The sequence below is a fragment of the Phascolarctos cinereus genome, unplaced genomic scaffold (assembly GCF_003287225.1).
Source record: "Phascolarctos cinereus isolate Bilbo 61053 unplaced genomic scaffold, phaCin_HiC Scaffold_9;HRSCAF=440, whole genome shotgun sequence".
Lineage (NCBI taxonomy): Eukaryota > Metazoa > Chordata > Mammalia > Diprotodontia > Phascolarctidae > Phascolarctos > Phascolarctos cinereus.
The window spans coordinates 264366177-264376265 of record NW_027556402.1 but is presented as its reverse complement, the minus strand read 5'-3'; the positions used below and the strand labels follow the sequence as shown (position 1 = coordinate 264376265).

General features: G+C 41.6%; 1 pseudogene; it reads right to left on the bottom strand.

Annotated features, from left to right (window-relative positions):
* Nucleotides 1-960: 960 nt before the first annotated feature.
* On the bottom strand, nucleotides 961-1468 carry LOC110197180 (cofilin-2 pseudogene; annotated as a pseudogene).
* Nucleotides 1469-10089: the final 8621 nt, after the last annotated feature.

The window sequence follows — 10089 nt, the reverse complement described above, 5'->3', positions numbered from 1 at the left end:
CTCTCTCTCTCTCTCTCTCTTTCTTTCTTTCTAATAAGCCACAAGTTTTATTGCAATGTGGCCAATTTTGTAGGGGTGGGGAGTTTGTTCTCAAAAACAATGTTCCATTTAAGGCTCTTTTCATACAGAAATTGCCATTATAACATTATTCAAAATATCTTTAGTGCTGCAAGGCTCACATGGTAAACACTTAACTCCCACTCCTGTAGTGTACATTCAGTGGAAAATAAAAAGGCATTAACTACTTCATTTAGGAAGATATGTAGATAACAGGAATGAACACTGAGGTACTATAGGTACTATAATAATTTGATAACAGTTATGACAACTTAATTGGCATTCCTTTTTGAAGGGTACAACCTTATTACATAAAAGTGCTTTCAATGCATAGTTACACATATAAATATACACACACATATGTGTGTATATATATATATGTATGTGTGCACATGTGCGTGTGTATGTGTATATACATACGTGTATATATTATGTATATGCATACAAACACATACACACACACATACACACGCTGCCATGTCACAATAGGCATGTTAAAGGCAGGTTAGGTGTACGAAACATAAGAACTTCAATAATTGCAATCAAGTGCAACTCTAAGTAATACTGAATGAAGTTTAGCATCTGACCAGTGGATCATACTTTCAAGGCATTCAATTAGTTTAACCCTTTGCAGTTTTCTAAGCTATTCATATTGACCATAATATTCATCTTAGTTCTGCAAGGGATGCATATAATGCCATTTGTTTTGGCTAAAATGTGATGTGAAGGCATTCCTATGGTTCTACATATAACTGCCAGTATGAAACAGTCTAATGGCAATCACTGGTAGGCTGCTTAAATTACTGACTTCTCCTTTATGTTTTCTGGGAAAGTATGGTAAGGCACAAAAACGTAACACTATTCCGACTGATGGAGCTGCAAAAATGGAAGCTACTTTCAGAGGGCACTTTACTGTCACTTTATAAAGGTCTTCCTTCAAATGAAACTACTACATTGCCTCCCAATTTCTCTCCAAGATCTGTAATATCATCCAAGCCATTTACTTGCCACCTGTGTTTAATACCTGTAAATTTCTTTTTAATGGCATCTTTAGAACTAGAATAAATCATCTTGCTTTTTAAAGGTGCACATTCAGGAGCCCAGAATATAAAAACTAGGTCTTCTTTCTTAGACTCTTTTGTCTCATATGTGGCATCATACAAAGCATATTGGCAATCATTCAGAGGTAGCAACTTCACAAAAGTTGTGTAGGGGCCCTCTACAGTTTCACCAATGTCACCCACCAAGATCTGCTTTGCTTCTTCTACAATTACTTGTTTTTTGTCATCACTCAAACAGAAGAGAACTGCTTTCTTTCTTTTTTTGATCTCCTCTTGTGTAGAATATTTCCTTACTTTCATGTCATTAAAAACTTAAGTTATTCATCATTCACAGTTACTCCAGAAGCCATGATTCCCAGGACAGTAAAGGCTGTAGTAACGGATCCTCACTCAGTGGCACTAGAGGAGGAGGAGAAGAACCCTTTTGTCTATTTCAAAGAGCATTACATACATCATCTCATTTGAGCCTAACAACAGCCTTGGGGAAAAGGTACAACACATTATTATCCCCACTTTACAGAGGATAAAACTGAGGTTGAGGGAAGTGGATTTATTCACTCAGCTCTTGCAGCTAATAAGTGTGACAGGAAGGACTCTTCTTGCCTCCAAGTCCACCGATTAATCAACTGTGTCATGAACATAGGATATCTGGACAGAAAGGGGCAATGGAACACAGGACACACAACGTCAAAGCTGGGAAGGACCTTAGAACATTGATCAGAGAATGTCTGAGCTGGGAGAAACTTTGTAACAGAACACAGATTGTCAGAGCTGGGAAGGACCTTAGAACATTGATCAGAGATGTCTGAGCTGGGAGAAACTTTGTAACATAGGACACAGAATGTTAGAGCTGGGAAGGACCTTAGAACACTGATCAGAGAATGTCTGAGCTGGGAGAAACTTCGTAACAGAACACAGACTGTCAGAGCTGGGAAGGACCTTAGAACATTGATCAGAGAATGTCTGAGCTGGGAGAAACTTTGTAACATAGGACACAATGTCAAAGCTGGGCACTAAGAGCCATATGCAGATGGAAAAGACCATAAAGGCCATCTGACTCCATGTGAATCCCTCGTAGCCGGCACTCATGAATGGCTTAGTTGGGGATTTGAGTGGTGACTCCAAGATGCTGGGAACACAGAAGATGTAGAAGACAAGAGAAAAAGCAATGAATGGTGTTCCTCAGTTTCCTCATCTGTACAGGAGGTCAGTTGGTTATGTTGAAAAAAGCTACCCATCCCCCTGTTGTGCTTTCCCATGATTTTGCATTTCATTCACCCCGACAACGTTCCTACAAATCTTGACAGATGTCTTTTGTGTCTCAAAGTATGGTGATTCAGTGTGCAGAAAACCTGTGTGCATTTATGGATTCGCAGGACCCCCAGGAAGAGCCACTGGACCAGGGATCTTTTAAGCCCCTTGGAGCTCTCAATCTATTGCTTCTCTGTCCATGAGGGGGTTATGGTTTGGGGGAAAGGGGAGATAAGATTCAGCCACTTGGAACACTTAGAAAGCAGCAGGATCAGACTGAGCAGCAGCATCCCAGGGGGAGAGAGAGGAGGCTGGAGCAGTCCAGGAGGCCCCAGGCCTCCTGGCAGAGGGAGACTTTGGAGCCTGGGCTGCCCAGGGCCAGGCCAGTGATGCTTCAAAGGCAATGTGTCCCAAGCAGTGAATCAGAAACAGGAAAGGGCTGCCTATAGACTGGCCAATTCCCTGGCCAGACTGGATGCTAGGAAGCAGAAAGCAGCCACTTTTGCATTCCTATTTGAGCTGCAGACATCTGGCTAAGGAGCAGATCAGAACACCCAGTGTTCTCTAAAAACAGCCTGATCCATGCAGATACTAAGGCATGGCTCCCCTTCCCATGGTTTGTATGTTCTGTGCAGCCCATCCTGCTGAAATCACCCAAGATAAAGAGAAAATAAAAACAAAAAACCAGGCATCATGTGCTTAGGGATATATGGTGGAAGGTGGAATACAGGACAGCTTGCCTCTTCTCCACCCAACAACTCACAGAGATTTTCCTCACTCAAAAGTCAGTGGGGAACAAATTGAGAAATTGTCTGTTTTAGACCTTCTGTTTGCAGCTGTAGATCCAACCAAGCCTCCTCCATATCACTAATCTTGCTGGCTGCTCAGCCAACCATGCTACTAACCTAAGTCATCATGGCCAAAACTGGCTTCCAAGGCTCCATGTGTGAGATTGGTGGCTGGTAGGGAACATTGTACATGCCCTGCATAACCCTCCAGGAAGGGCAGAGCCATGCAGACTCCAAGCACTGGGACAGTGCCCCCAACACAGGTTTTGAGAATGGAAAGGGGCCTCAGTGAAAACTGGTCCAATTGATACTATGAAGAACCCCTACTATTTCTGATAAGTGAGTGCACATCTTCTGCTTGTTTGAAGCTCTCCAGGGATGAGAAACCCATTTGCTCCTGAGGCAGTGCCTTCCATGCTGGCACAGCTCTGTTCTTAGACGTTGAGCCTAAATAATTTGGCTCTTTGCTCAATCATCATCTACTTCCCATTCCCTAACTGTGGGGGCCCCCAAGGCTCTGTCTTAGACCCTATTTCTCTCTCTCTCTCTCCTCCCTCCCTCTCTCCTTCTCTCTCTCCCCCCTCCCTCCTTCTCTCTCTTCCCCCCTCTTTCCTCCCTCCTTCTCTCTCTTCCCCCTCTCATCTTCTCTCTCTCTCTGTCTCTCTCTCTCTTCCTCCCTCCTTCTCTCTCTTCCCCCCCTCCCCTTCTCTCTGTCTCTGTCTCTCTCTCCCTCCCTCTCTCTCTCTCTCTCTCTGTCTCTCTCTCTCTCTGTCTCTCTGTCTCTCTGTCTCTCTGTCTCTCTCTCTCTCTCTCTCTCTCTCTCTCTCTCTCTCTCTCTCTCTGTCTCTCTCTCTCTTTCTCTCTCTCTCTCTTCCTCCCTCCTTCTCTCTCTTCCCCCCCTCCCCTTCTCTCTCTCTCTCTCTCTCTCTCTCTCTCTCTCTCTCTCTCTCTCTGTCTCTCTCTGTCTCTCTCTGTCTCTCTCTCTGTCTCTCTCTGTCTCTCTCTGTCTCTCTCTCTGTCTCTCTCTCTCTGTCTCTCTGTCTCTGTCTCTCTCTCCCTCTCTCTCTCTCTCTCTGTCTCTCTCTCTGTCTCTCTCTGTCTCTCTCTCTGTCTCTCTCTCTCTGTCTCTCTGTCTCTGTCTCTCTCTCCCCTTCTCTCTGTCTCTCTCTTTCTCCTCACCTATATTCTGATGGTCCCCAGGGTTATGTATCCAGTGCAGCATCACTCTCATATGCCTAGTGAACACCTCATTGATGTCCTCCAGATATCTCAGACTCAAGATATCCAAAAGAGAATCCATTCTCTCCCCCTGAAGTCACCTCCTTTCTTTTCCGCACATTCCGGTTTTGGTTGACGGCCTGCCATCCTTCTGATCTCCCACCAGCTTCTCCTGCTCCCTCCCTGCACCCTAACCCACCAGTCAGTTGCCGAGTCTTGCTGATTCTGGCCTCTTTGCTACTGGTGAAGTCAATGTGCCATCTCCCACCTTCATGCCTTTGCACGAGCAGTCCCCTGTGCCCAGCACACTGTCCCTCCTCAACTTCAGCTTCTTAGAATCCTCAGTGCCACCTCCTGAGCAAACCTTCCCTCATATTCCCAGCTCTTTGTTGTCTCTCCCTCCTGAAACGATCTTGTGTTTGCTTCTGTTCTGGGAGGCGAAATCTGCTGGGTGGAATAGAAGCTCCTCTAGGGCAGAGACTTGAATTTTCATTTTTGTATGAGCCAGTCAATGAGCATTTATTAAGTGCTTACTGTGTGCCAGGCACTGTGCTGAGCACTGGGGACTCAAGCCCTCAAGGAGCTTCCAATCTAATAGGAGTGGATATACAAAGACAGAAGCAGAGCAAACGGAAGGAAAGGTGCACACAGTAAGTAGTTAATACATGCTGCTGGTGTTGCATGGCCTTTTTCATTCTTGTTTTTCAGGAGACTTATCTACAGTGTGGCAGAGAAACACGCTGGCCTGGGATTTCAGTTTGAATCCTGCCTCTAAAATGTGCTGGCTCTGCGACCTCATTTCTTCTTTTATGTTTTATTGAATTTTTATTTATTTTGGTAAACATTTCCCAATTAGATTTTAATCCGGTTCAGGTCATACTTGTGGATATTCTGGGCTGCATGTGCCCCTCAGGTTGCTTGTTTGACAACTCTGCTGTTTTTTTCCTTAATTTATTTTAGTTTTCAACATTCACTTCCATAAGTTTTTGAGTTTTAAATTTTCTATCCCTCCCCCACTTCCTCTCTCCCCAAGACAGTGCGCAATCTGATATAGGCTATACATATACATACCTATTAAACATAGTTTCACATTAGTCATGTTGTAAGGGAGAATTAGAACCAATAGGAGGAACCACAAGGAAGAGGAAACAAAACAAAACAGAAGAAAAAAATAGCAAATAGTATGTTAGGATCTGCATTCAAACTCCACAGTTTTTTCTCTGGATGTGGATATCATTTTCCATCATGAGACTTTTGGAGATGTCTTAGATCCTGACATTGCTGAGAAGAGCCAAGTCTATCAAAGTTAGTCATTGCACAATGTGGCTGTTTCTGTGTACAACATTCTGGTTCTGTTCACTTCACTCAGCATCAGTCCATACAAGTCTTTCCAGGTTTTTCTGAAGTCAGCCTGTTCATCATTTCTTATAGCACAATAGTATTCCATTACATTCATATACCACAACTTGTTCAGCCATTCCACAATTGATGGGCATCCCCTCAATTTCTAATTCTTTGCCACCACAAAAGGAGCTGCTATAAATATTTTTGTATATGTGGGTCCTTTTCCCATTTTTGTGATCTCTTTGGGATACAGCCCTAGAAGTGCTATTGCTGGGTCAAAGGGTATGCACAATTTTATAGCCCTTTGGGCATAGTTTCAAATATTCTCCAAAATGGTTGGATCATTTCACAACTCCACCAACAATGCATTAGTGTTCCAATTTTCCCACATCTTCTCCAACATTTATCATTTACCTGTTTTGTTATGTTGGCCAACCTGATAGGTGTGAGGTGGTACTTCAGAGTTGTTTCGATTAGCATTTCTCTAATCATTAGTGATTGAGAGCATTTTTTCATATGACTATAGATAGCTTTAATTTCTTCATCTGAGAACTACTTGGTCATATCCTTTGGCCATTTATCAATTGGGGAATGACTTATATTCTTATAAATTTGACTTACTTCTCTACATATTTTAGAAATGAGGACCTTATCAGAGATACTGGTTGTAAATTCTTTCCCAATTTTCTACTTCCTTCTAATCTTGGTTGCATTGGCTTTGTTTGTGCAAAAACGTTTCAATTTAATGTAATCAAAATTATCCATTTTGCATTTCATACTGTTCTCTATCTCCCATTTGGTTATGAATTCTTCTGTTCTCCATAGAGGTAAGCTATTCCTTGTTCTCCCAGTTTGCTTACAGCATCAGCCTTTATATCTAAATCATGTACCCATTTTGACTTTATTTTGGTATATGGTGTGAGGTGTTGGTCTATGCCTTGTTTCTGCCATACTCTTTTCCAGTTTTCCCAGCAGTTTTTCAAAGAGTTTATCCCAAAGCTGGGGTCTTTGGATTTATCAAATAGTAGATGACTATAGTCATTGACCACTGTGTCTTGCATACCTAACGTATTCCACTGATCCACCACTCTATTTCTTAGCCAATACCAAGTATTGCTGCTTTATAATACAATTTAAGATACAGACTGGCTAGGCCACCTTCCTTCACATTTTTTCCATTAATTCCTTTGATATTCTTGACCTCTTGTTCTTCCAAATGAATCTTGTTGTTATTTTTTCTAATTCTATAAAATAATTTTTTGGTAGTTTGATTGGTATAGCACTGAGTAAGTAAATTAGCTTAGATAGAATTGTCATTTTTATTATGTTAGCTTGGCCTACCCATGAGCAACTGATGTTTCTCCAGTTATTTAGATCTGACTTTATTTGTGTGGAAAATGTAATTGTGGTCATATAATTCCTGGGTTTGTTTTGGCAGGTAGATTCCTAAATATTTTATAATCTCTATATCAAATCTAAATGGAATTTCTCTTTCTATCTCTTGCTTTTGGGCTTTGTTGGTAATATATAGAAATGCCAATGATTTATGTGGGTTTATTTTTATATCCTGCAACTTTGCTGAAGTTGTTAATTATTTCAAGTAGTTTTTTACTTGATTCTCCAGGATTCTCAGAGTATTATCATATCATCTGCAAAGAGTGACAGCTTTGTTTCTTCTTTGCCTATTCTAATACCTTCAATTTATTTTTCTTCTCTTATGCTAAAGCTAACATTTCTAGCACCGTATTAAATCACAGTGGTGATAATGCACATAAAATACCTTGTTTCACCCCCAATCTTATTGGAAATGCTTCTAGCTTATCCCCATTACGTATGATTCTTGCTGAAGATTTTAGGTAGATGCTACTTATCATTTTAAGGAAGGTTCCATTTATTCCTATGTTCTATAGCATTTTTAATAGGAATGGGTATTGTATTTTGTGTGATCTCACATCTTTAGGCCTCAGTGCCAGCATCTGAAAAATGAGGCAGTAATTTCTGTCCTACGTACAGGCAGCCTGGTGCAGTGAATCAGCCTCAGAGGCAGGAAGGCTTGGGTCTGAGTCCTGCTCTGACCCATCCTGACTGAGTCACTTTTCCTTTTCCTGCCCCTGGTGGCATTCTCATTCTCTAACTTGCTCAGCACTGGCGAAGGGAGTTTCCTCTCTGGGAGTTCCCTACACCCAAGAAACCATGGCTAGAAGTCCTTCTTCCCTCCCAGGGCTGCCATGAAGGACACTCTTTGGGTCCCTTGTTTCAATCTGGCTGTGATTGTTTCTTCACAGTAGGAAGGCTCTCCACCCAGCCACAGGCTCATTTTTCTTCCTCCCCAGTGCCAGGCTTCCAGGTGGGGGCAGCCTGGGGCTCAGACATTGGCTGGGTGCCAGAGATGAAGTCATCCCCAAGATGGAGCCTTCTTCAGGAGTCACTCCAGGTATGGGAGGAAAGCAAAGCAAATAGCAGCTTTTCTCTGCCGGCCTGTCCCTCTGAGGGAGGCACTCAGAGGACAAAAGCCAAGCAGCAGACTGGCACCTCTCGTCTAAGACATCCACCTCTTGGGCAGCCCGGCAAGGAGTGGTGCTGCCCAGGTGCAGGGATCTTGGCAAACACAAACCAAGTCTCTGAAGTATTCATGAAGCCTGGAGGCATTGACTTTCGGGAAAGTTCCTCCATCTTGGTCCTTCTCAAGCCTCAGCCCTGTGCGAAGAGAGCCCTGTGCATTGGAGTGGCAGTGTGGATCAGTGGACAGAGCACCAGACTGAGAATAAGGCCTGAGGGGATGGGGAACAGAAAGAGGGAGATCTGAAGTCAGAGGACCAAGGTTCAAATTCCCGTTCTTCCACTTAGATCCTTCCATCCTGCTCCCTACCCATCAACCTACATTTCATCTGCCTTCTGTGGCTAAAATAAAAATGTGCTATATTCACTTTTTGGGTTTTTTTCTTTCTTGTGATTTTTCCCTTTTGTTCTGACTCTTCTTTCATAACATGACTAATGTGGAAATATGATTAATATGATTGTCCATGTATAACCTATATCAGATGGCTCACTGTCTTGGGGAGGGGAGGGAAGGAGGGAGAAAAATTTGGAACTCAAAACCTTATAAAAGTGACTGTTGAAAGCTAAAAATAAATAAATAAATTTTTTAAAAAAGAAAATTATCTTTACATGTAATTGGAAAAAATAAAATACTATTAAGTGGAGGGGGGGGAAGAAACACATTCTCTAAATGACCTTTTGAAAATGTTCTCCAGATCACAAATAATAAAAATAATTAAAACAAACAAACAAAAAAGAAATGATGAGCAAGAGGGTTTCAGAAAAAAACCTGGAGAGACTTATAGGAATTGATACAAAGCAAAGTGAGCAGAACCAGGAGATCCTTAAAAAAGCCACTGACAATGGATGCCTCCATCTCCTCTCCTCTCACACTCTTCTTAACCCCTTAGAATCCAGCTTCCCATCACTTCTTGCCTAAACTCGTGCTGAAACTGCTCTCTCCAAAGTGAAAGATGATCCCTTAATCGCCAAATCCAATGGTCTTTTCTCAATCCTCATTCTCCTTGATCTCTCTGCAGCCTTTCCTCCCTTTTCTTCTTTAAAATCTATTTATTTATTCTTAAAACCAAAAAAATTGAGTTCCAAATTCTCTACCCCCTCCAGCCCCTCCCCTGCTCATTGAGAAGGCAAGCAATATGATTTCAGTTATACAAATGATATCATGGAAAACATATTTCCATATCAGACATGTTGCAAAAAAAAATAGAGCAAGAAAAATAAAGTGAAAAAAAGTCTGCTTCACTCTGTATTCTGCATTCACCAGCTCTCTCTCTGGAGGGGGGCAGCATTGTTCATCCTGCATCCTTTGGAATTGTCTTGGATCATTGTCTTGATCAAAGTAGCTAAGTCATTCCCAGCTGATCATCATAAAAATATTGCTGTTACTCTGTACAATGTTCTCTTGTTTCTGCTCACTTTGCTTTGTGTCAATTCCTATAAGTCTCTCCAGGTTTTTCTGAAACCCTGTTGCTCATCATTTCTTTTTTGTTGTTTGTTTGTTTTAATTATTTTTATTATTTGTGATCTGGAGAACATTTTCAAAAGGTCATTTAGAGAATGTGTTTCTTCCCCCCCCTCCACTTAATAGTATTTTATTTTTTCCAATTACGTGTAAAGATAATTTTCTTTTTTTAAAAATGTATTTATTTATTTATTTTTAGTTTTCAACAGTCACTTTTATAAGGTTTTGAGTTCCAAATTTTTCTCCCTTCTTCCCTCCCCTCCCTAAGACAGTGAGCCATCTGATATAGGTTATACATGGACAATCATATTAATCGTATTTCCACATTAGTCATGTTATGAAAGAAGAG